This window comes from Euphorbia lathyris, chromosome 8 (assembly GCF_963576675.1).
Source record: "Euphorbia lathyris chromosome 8, ddEupLath1.1, whole genome shotgun sequence".
NCBI lineage: Eukaryota > Viridiplantae > Streptophyta > Magnoliopsida > Malpighiales > Euphorbiaceae > Euphorbia > Euphorbia lathyris.
The window spans coordinates 31,396,298-31,406,389 of NC_088917.1; the positions used below are offsets into that span (position 1 = coordinate 31,396,298).

The 10,092-nt window shown below is 34.0% G+C and overlaps 1 long non-coding RNA gene across 1 annotated transcript; it reads left to right on the top strand.

Annotated features, from left to right (window-relative positions):
• The first annotated feature begins 1,609 nt into the window (after positions 1-1,609).
• LOC136204243 (uncharacterized) lies at positions 1,610-2,715 on the top strand. The gene is made up of 2 exons (XR_010675097.1): positions 1,610-2,405; positions 2,490-2,715. It is a non-coding gene; the product is annotated as an uncharacterized lncRNA (long non-coding RNA).
• Positions 2,716-10,092: the final 7,377 nt, after the last annotated feature.

The following is a 10,092-nucleotide window of genomic DNA, read 5'->3' on the forward strand; positions in this document are numbered from 1 at the left end:
GTTGTCTATAGGAACGTTCCCTATCAGGTGATCCATTTTCCTGGTGAAATGTGTTTGTTATATCTTTAATTTTAATAAGGGGTTATGCATATGTATGTACATATGGGATAGCATATGTGTGGCAAAACATCATGCAAGACTCTATTGTACCACATTTCTATTGATATATATGCATGAGTGAGTACCTAAACGTTTTTCTGAGAGGGTAATTGCTATTGGTAGCTTTGGTCTAATTCTAACGAGTGGGTTCTCAAACCACTTTTTGATACTAACTCCCGAACCGAGTTTAGTAAAATCTTTCTCACCAAAACTTGGGGAGAAAGCGGTTTGAGTTGAGAACGTTTCACGGGCCTAACCATGTTTCCTATGGCGGCACCCCTACTTTGTTCTCACCTAAAATCCTAAAAAGGGTAAGACCAGAACCTGGCCTTTGAGTGTTCGTGTGATAGTGCGGATTATGATATGTACGGAACAATGCGATAAATATTTATAAAAAAATGACATAATAATAACAATAATGAAAATACATCACATATATTAATAAAACAAATGAAACAAATAAGACAAACAAGCAAATTAACACAAATCACATATTAAATTAGCTTGACAGTCCCCAGCAGAGTCGCCAGCTGTCGCTACTGGATTTTTTAGGCACGAACACCGGAAGCTAAATCGGTTAATAGTTTTTCCTAATTAAAACTATTTTTTAGAGTCGCCACCAATCAAAATTAAGGCGTGATTGGACACCGGAAATAGTTGAATTTTAATGGATAAGGGGGTCTGCGAAATAAAGATTTTTTGGTTCGTTTGTCGGTTACGTGTAGGGAAGAAAAACTTGATTAATCACCCTACCCCATCCAAATATTGGTACTAAAAGACGTGATTTGTTGTGTTAAATTTATTTGATTTACTTCGATTTTTATTAATACTTTTTTATGTATTTATTAATGTAAGAGTATAATTTTATTAATTTCGATAAACATCTAATTCATGTTTCTATGACATAGGCACATGAATTAGTTCGTTTTTTTAAATTTTATTACTTTTACCACTCTTTACACCCCCATAACATGGACGTATAAATTGAGGTATTCCGTTTGAATTAACTTTATTTTTGAACCACTTTCATACCTCTATGACATAAAAGTATAAATCGATTCGCATTAACTTTGTTAGTTTCGTACACGTTTAACTTATATCCCTATAACATAGGGTTATAAATCAAGTCGTCTAATTTTAGTTAGTTTTTATTTTTTAAACGATTTTTATACCCCTATGACATAGGCGTATGAATCGGGTGTTTGTTTTATTAGTTATTTTTATCTCGGCCGTTCTCATACCCCTAAAACATAGACGTACGAATCGAGCCGTTTTAATTAATTTTATTTTTAGACCGATTTCACACTACTAAACATAGACGTATGGGCGAAGTTGATAATTATCGGAAGGACTAATAATGCAAAACCATTAAATTAAATTAAATTGAGCAAAATGAGACATGAAGTAATAGCATTAAGATAAAAAAGAAAACAAATAAGCAAGGGTCTGATTAATTTATAAAGCTCATTTTACTAATCTGAATTAGGCCAATTAAGTCCCTGATCGAAAATTGACATTTTATCAAATGAAACTCATGCTTTTGATACTATATTAAACAAATCATCAACATTAATTAAACAATGGACATTATTGTATATAAGGATTTAATGTAAAAAAATGACCCAATTCGTTTCCCTTCATTTAGGCCCAAGACATGATTTTTTAGGTTGTTGTTTTAAGCCCATCTTCCATTAACCCTAGTATAAATTGCTCCCTATACACAACTAAACCTAGCTTCCCTCTTTGGCTCTTTGGCCGACACACAACAGCTCCTACCCCTCTATTCTCACACTGTTCATCTTCCCTGACCTCGCCCCTCTCCCTTCCCTTTTTCCTCTACAAAAAGAGAAAGCCTTCCGACCATGGACGTTTCACGCCAGCCACCATCCTTCCCGTCCTTCTCTCTTCCTCTCGAAACGGTTCGGCCTTAGTCTAACATTCCGGTGACCTTTTCTCCGTTTTTTATGAGTGAAATGGAGCTGAACCGCCCCTATCTACCCTATTCACGGGGTTTATAGGCGGTTCGACATCCTTTGGAGGGCGGACAGCCACCGTTTGGCTCCTTCGAGGTTCCTAGGAGGTCCGATCTACTCATGCATGTGTTTTATCCTAAGGCAAATCACGTTTTTTGTTTTGTATTTTTCTGTTTGTGTTTGCTCTTTGCGTTTTCGCTGAGTTCTTTGCGTTTTTTTGTATTTTTTTGTTTGCTCCTTGTGTCTAGCTAACTTCTCTTTGTGTTTTTTGTGAGTTCTTTGAACTCGGATGCAGGTCTCGTGGGTTTGCTACGGACTCGGGATTTCCTTAAGGTGAATCACGTTTTCTTTGTGCTTTTCTAGTGTGTTTGCTCTTTTACAGAGATCTAACTACTCGTTTTGTGTTTTTTTTTGCAGATCATGTGCCTATTCGTGGGTTTATTACAGACTTGGGGGTGTTTAGCCGCTACGTTTGGTTTTTGCAGCCCTCTTTTGTGGTTTTTGGCAAAAGGATCCTTTGTGGAAAAGGAAAAAAGACTCCTTTTTCATGATTTTTTTTATCTTTTTGTACATTGAGAGGTTCAAGGCTTGCTCTTGACTGTGTAAAACTACAACAAACATTGTTATTTTATGATTCTTTTTATTGGTGTTCTTTTTCCTAATGTAGAGTGAGGAGATGGATAAAAATGTTAAAGGGAAGTCCTTTTTCCAGAAAAAAAGGACAGGACTTTCAGATCTAGAAAGTTCTCCCTTTTTTCTTGAATGAACCCTAAGTGTGATAAAAAAGGGGGACCTTTACAGATAAAAATGAAAGGGGCTTTCAGATCTGGAAAGTAGAACCTATTTTCCAGATCTTTCAGTCTTGTTCTTGTTGTTTTGAAGTTTCAGAAGATTATTCTATCAACCAAAGTTTTAATGAACAATATCTGTTATAAAAAAGCATAGATTTTTACGGATAAAAAGGGATCTGGACAGTTCCAGGTAGTTTGGATCATTTAATGACCATAAATATTATAAAAGGGTAAATTTTTTACAGATAAAAAAAAGGTAGGACCTTTTGAGGTTTTAATAGATTACCTCTAGAATCTAGAGATTTTCCATTAAGGTTTCAAAATAACCGAAAATTTCATAAAAGAAGAGAGTGGAGAGGACACTAAATGAAAAATAACAGGAGGGAAACAGAAAGTATTTCACAAGAAAAGAAAGAGTTATTACCTGGTGGATTGAGATATTAAATGAAGGAGAAGGAGAAGCACAGTGGGTTTCTTGGCTCTTTTTCAATCTCTTTCCTAACTTTTTTTTTTTTATCCTCGGTCCCTCAGCTCAAGTGGGTTCTTTTTATAGAGACTTGGGTAATTAATTAAGGACTTACTAAGATGTTAATACAGTCTAATTAGAATTGATTTAGATTTGTGCCTTGATTAGTGAATGTCAACTTATTAGAATGGATTCAACTTATTAGAATGGATTTGGCCATCATGCTTTGGGGTCATTTGTTGTAAAATCTGTAAATTATGGATAAATTTTTATTTTTTATTTTTTATTTTTTTTGGTAGAAACAGGAAAGAAAATAAACCAACACCGAGACAAAAGCTAACCTAGGAAAGCTAACTCCAACTCTGTCCTCTAAAAGGAGAGAAGAAAGATGGATAGAAGGATCAGAAAGGGTGGAAACATCTAACATCCCCTCGTGCCCAGCCGCCGCCAAGCGATCCGCAATTCGATTTTGTTCTCTGTAGATGTGGCTGAATTCTAAGGACTCAAAGGAGGAGCCAAGACTTCTTATTGCTTTGATAAGGTTCTGGCTACTAAGACAAAAAGCATGATTATTAGAGATCATACTAATAGCCTCCATATTATCAGACTCCACAGCAAGCCTTTTAATACCCAGATTTCTGGCAAGCTTGACTCCAGAAAGAATACCCTAAAGTTCCGCTGAAAAGGATGAGCCAAAACCCAGGTTATGGGTGAATCCAGACAACCAGGCACCTTCCGCGTCCCTGAGCACGCCTCCAGCCGCGATCTTTCCATTGTTGAGACATGAGCCATCCGTGTTCAACTTAACCACCCCATCCTTCGGCCTACACCACCCAACGAGTTGAACCTCTTTATTCTGGGTAGAATTGGCAAGGGGGTCTCCTTTGAAGCTCCCCGTAATGGTAAGGAGCTTTTTAGAGAAGAACTCGGGTAAGTTCTGAATAAAAACAGTCTTCTCACCAAAGATCTCCTCGTTTCTCCACTTCCAAAGGTGGTGGTAGATAATAGCAAATAAAATGTCTCCCTGCTCCATGCTAGCCATTAACCTACCTTTAACCCCATTGGAGAACCAGTCATTCTCAGGGTAGGCAAAGAAGGAGGGGAGAATGTGTTGCGGAAGAACTTTCTGCCAAACCTCCTTACTCTTAGGGCAGTCCCTAAGGGCATGACACAAAGATTCAACTTGGCCTCTGCATCTACTGCAAGCACCTGAATCCGCCAAGTGACGTCTATGTCTATCCGAATTAGTCAGCAACCTGTCCTTAACTCAAAGCCACAGGAAGCTCCTCATTCGGTAAGGGATTTTCAGAGCCCAAATGGATTTCCAAGTGTCCGAAAGAGGGTCGGATCTGTCAAGAGTAAAAGCTTCAAAGGCAGACTTGCAAGAGTAAGCTCCATTTTTTGTCAGGGCCCAGCAATGCCTATCCTTGTCCTCCTCAAGGTTACTAATCTTCACTCCCCTGATTCTGATGAGAGAATCAAGGCTCAAGAAGGAATCAAACATAGACCAAATCCAGTCCCCATCAGAGTCCACCACATTGGCAATCCTCCAGTTGCGGAAATTGTTAGGCAGGGGAGAGCAGCAAACCTCTATAAGAGGTTTATCTCCGATCCAGGTGTCATACCAGAAGCTTATGGACTTACCATTACCCACCTCCAGGCCAACCCCCGTGCAGAACTCAGCAAACACAACACTGAGCCCTTTCCAAAGGAAAGAACAATTGCCAATCCTCTCTTTAGGGCCCCCAAAGATTTTGTCCTTTCGATACTTGCCACAAAGCAATCGAACCCAAAGAGAAGAAGGGTTCTGCCACATTCTCCAGAGGAGCTTCATCAACAAGACCTTATTGTTATCTTTAGCTTCATCAACAAGACTTTATGGATAAACTTTTATTTACTTGATGTATTTTATATTTTTTTTTGTTAAGAATAACAACATAAAAACTAATTGTTATTTTATAACTAGATAACACGTGTTTACATTTTGAATATAATTCTAAAAATTAAACATCGTTTCATTCATATTTTTTCAAAGAAATGACATTCCTTTAATTAATAATGGTCATCCTAATCAATCGACTTAATCTTTATAACATAAACATTCAATCGATTATAGGGATTTTATATATAATTTCAGTTTCCTTTTCGCAAATATTAGTTATTTAGTAGATATCTATAATATGAAATAAATTGGTTTAAAAAATGTAAAATTACTAAAAAACGAGAAATTACTCCGGACAAAATGGGTATCTACACTCGTTATGAGCCAAAAATTAAAGTTTCTTAAAATAATGTTTTACATGTTTTGGAATTTTTTGATATTTTGCTGGGCACGTTTTTTGTCTTACTTACATTGTTCCAACAGTGTACGAAATTGTTCCAAATCAGTGTACCATTTGTTCCAACATAATACTTATATTGTTCCAACAGAATAAATTATCGTACCAATTTTTCCAACAAAATAGTTCTATTATTCCAGCATAATACTTATATTGTTCCAACATAATAAACCAGTTTACCAATTGTTCCAAATCAATTTTATTATCTAGGGAAAAGTATAAAAATAAACCTTGTGGTTACACCCGTTTTCGAACAACACCTATGTGGTTTAAAAGTTTGCAAAATGGTACCTTGAGGTTCATTCCGTTAGCAAACACATACTAAATTGACTAACGGTGTTAAGAGTCAAAGGAAAAAGAGTCAATTTGATCCTTATATTTATTTATTTCATAAATTAACCCTATTTATTATCTAATTATTACAAACAAACCCCAAAATAAAATAAAACCTCAAACTCACCATCTTCTCTCTTCCTCTTCAATCTTTTTCTCCTTCAAGTCTCTCTCTTCATACAGTGATGGTAAGGAAATTGAAATTCTGGGTTTTTAGTGTTGAAATTCTTAATGTCCGAACTATCCCCTCCTTCTACGGATTCTCACCGTCGCAATTCTAATCATTTCTTTCAGTCTTTCACACGTCAGAGAACCAGAGATCAAGATGAACAGAATAATCAGATCACCATTTTATATTAGATCTCAATTCACTACCAATCTGACGTTTGTAGCCGATGTTTCGGTCAAAATCCCAATATTGCCTCCTTCAAATTCGACAGCGGAACAACCACGGTTTTCCACGACGGGGAAGTGATTGAGGAGGGGATATCGTCGGCCGGCGTGGCAAAGGCAAGGCAGACTATTAACTTGACTGTGACAGTGTTTGTGATTCCTGAGAAATTAATGGAGATTCCGAACTTGATGGATGGAATGAGTTCAGGTTCGTTGAGTATGAACTGCATCACTGTAATTGGGGGAAAGGTGAAGATTTTGAAGATAATTAAGAAATATATAATAGTTCAAGTAAATTGCAGTGTGAATGTCATATATGATTTGCAGGGCTAATAAATTCAACAAAATTGCACATCACATTTTATTTGAGTTTTCAATTAAAATGGCGATATGATTATTTAGTTCCAGCTGCATGCTAGATATATACACGAAAGTATTTAAAAACATTAAGCTAAACATAAACTAAATCACATCATTTTTTATGTTCAAATAATTATGTTGAAATGTTTTTAGAGAAAGAAAAATTAAGAGAGAAGAGAGAGAAAGAAAAAAAAATTAAAGGGAGATGAAAAAGATTGTTTAATTGATTTTTATTTTTTATTTTGAGAGTTGTTTGTGATAATTAGATAATAATGGGGTTAATTTATGAAATAAATAAATATAAGGATCAAATTAACTCTTTTCCCTTTAACTTTTAACACCGTTAGTCAATTTGGTATGTGTTTGCTAACGGAATGAACCTCAAGGTACCATTTTGCAAACTTTTAAACCACATAGGTGTTGTTCGAAAACGGGTGTAACCACAAGATTTATTTTTGTACTTTTCCCTATTATCTATGTCTTCCATTTCATTTTTGTTTGTTAGTATTTAATATAGTATCTTCAAATTATATTAGTTATATTATTTAGAAAATAATTTTATTTCTTATATTTTTCTAACAGAATAGTTATATTGTTCCAACAAAATATTGCAACACATAGTGCTGAAAGGTAAGACCAAAAAGTGTCCAGAAAATTATCAAAAAATTCTAAAATATGTAAAACATTATTCTAAGAAACTTTAATTCTTGGCTCAAAATTAGATTTCTTACGGTTTTGACCCAATAAATTATTGAAGCATGTAAAATGGATAAAATTAAGGAAATTGTTTTATTGGGACTAAACCGTAAGCAATCATGCTTTGACCCAAGAATTAAAGTTTCTCAAAATAATGTTTTATATTTTCTGAAATTTTTTGAGAATTTTCTGAGTAATTTTTGTTTTCTCGCCGGAAAACGCCCACCTAATCGCCAGATTCCGTTGATTTGAGACTAAACCGTAAGGAATCTACTTTGAGTCAAGAATTAAAGTTTCTCAGAATAATGTTTTACATTTTTTGGAATTTTTTAAAAATTTTTTGGGCATTTTTTTTCTCACATAAAAACAAATCGCCGGATTCTATTCACCGGAATTTTTTTTACCTGAGCTTCTGGGATCTTAAAATGAGCGTCTAATTAAGACGAGTCCAACGGTATAAAAGTTTTTGAAAAAAAAGGTTGGAAAAGTCGGAAAAATGCATTTTTAAAGAAAAGAAATAAAACAATTTTTTTTTTCATTTTATTTACAAATTTACCACCTTCCACTGGTTAATTACAAAATTGGTCATTGTCACACAATAAGGCTTGTCACACCATAAGAAATGTGTCACACTTGATCTCTCATATATATATATATATATATATATATATATATATATATATATATATATATATATATATAGAGGAGAGATCATGTGTGACACATCTCTTATGATATGACAAGCCTTATTATGTGATAAAGACCAATTTTGTAATTAACCAAAAGGAGGTGGCAAATTTGTAAATAAAAGAAAAGAGAAAATTGTTTTATTTTTTTTCTTTAAAATGCATTTTCCCGACTTTTCCAACCTCGTTTTTAAAAAAATTTTACACCGTTGGACTCGTCTTAATTAAATGGTCATTTTAAGATCCATGAAGCTCAAGTAAAAAAAATTCCGGTGAATGGAATCCGGGTGGGCGTTTTCCGGCAAGCAAAAAAGTGTCCAGAAAATCCTTAAAAAATTCCAGAACATGTAAAACAATATTCTAAGAAACTTTAATTCTTGGGTCAAAGCGATATTTCTTACGGATTAGTCCCAATAAAACTTTTTCCTTAATTTTATCCATTTTACATGCTTCAACAATTTATTGGGTAAAAACTGTAAGGAATCTCGTTTTGAGCCAAGAATTAAAGTTTCTTAAAATAATGTTTTACATGTTTTGAAATTTTTTGATAATTTTCTGAACACGTTTTTTTATCCTACTTACGTTGTTCCAAATCAATGTACCATTTGTTCCAACATGATACTTATATTGTTCAAACAGAAAATTATTTTATTTCTTTTCTTTAAAATACATTTTTCTGACATTTCTAACCTCGTTTTTCAAAAAATTTTATACTATTAGACTCGTCTAAATTAGACAGCCATTTTAAGATCCCTGAAGCTCAAGTAAAAAAAATTCTGGTGAACGGAATCCGAGTTGACGATTTTTGGCAAGAAAAAAAGTGCACAAAAAATTCTAAGAAAATTCCAAAAAATGTAAAACATTATTCTAAGAAACTTTAATTCTTGGGTCGAAGCTGGATTTCTTACGGTTTAGTCCCAATAAAACTTGTTCCTTAATTTTATCAATTTTACATGCTTCAACAATTTATTGGGCCAAAATTGTAAGAAATTTCGCTTTGAGCCAAGAATTAAAGTTTCTTAAAATGATGTTTTACATGTTTTTGAATTTTTTGATAATTTTATGAGCATATTTTTTGTCCTACTTACATTGTTCCAAATTAGTGTACCATTTGTTCCAACATAATACTTGCATTGTTCCAACAGAAAATGTTTTATTTCTTTTCTTTAAAATACATTTTCCCGACATTTCTAACCTTGTTTTTCGAAAATTTTTATACTATTAGACTCGTCTAAATTAGACGGTCATTTTAAGATCCCTGAAGCTCAAGTAAAAAAAAATCCGGTGAACGGAATCCGGGTGGACGTTTTCTGGTGAGAAACAAAGTGCCCATAAAATTCTCAAAAAATTCCAAAAAATGTAAAACATTATTCTAAGAAACTTTAATTCTTAGGTCGAAGAGAGATTTCTTACGGTATAGTCGCAAAAAATTGTTGAAGCATGTAAAATGGATAAAATTAAGGAAACAGTTTTATTGGGACTAAACCGTAAGAAATCCTGTTTCGACCCAAGAATTAAAGTTTCTTAGAATAATGTTTTACATTTTCTGAAATTGTTTGAGAATTTTCTGGGCACTTTGTTTCTCGCCGGAAAACGCCCACCCGGATTCTGTTCACCGGAAATTTTTTTACTTGAGCTTCAGGGATCTTAAAATGACCGTCTAATTTAGACGAGTCTAATAGTATAAAAATTTTCGAAAAACGATGTTAGAGATGTCGGAAAAATGTATTTTAAAGAAAAGAAATAAAACAATTTTCTCTATCCTCTCTATCATTTTATTTACCAATTTGTCACCTTGCCCTTTTTAATTATCATCCAAACTACGTAGTTTTGTTATGTCACACAATAAGCTCATTGTCACAACTTAAGCCCTTGTCACGCTGGATCTCACCCCTATATATATATATATATATAGGTTAGGAGGATATGCTTATTTTGTTTTTAACAAAGTTAGAC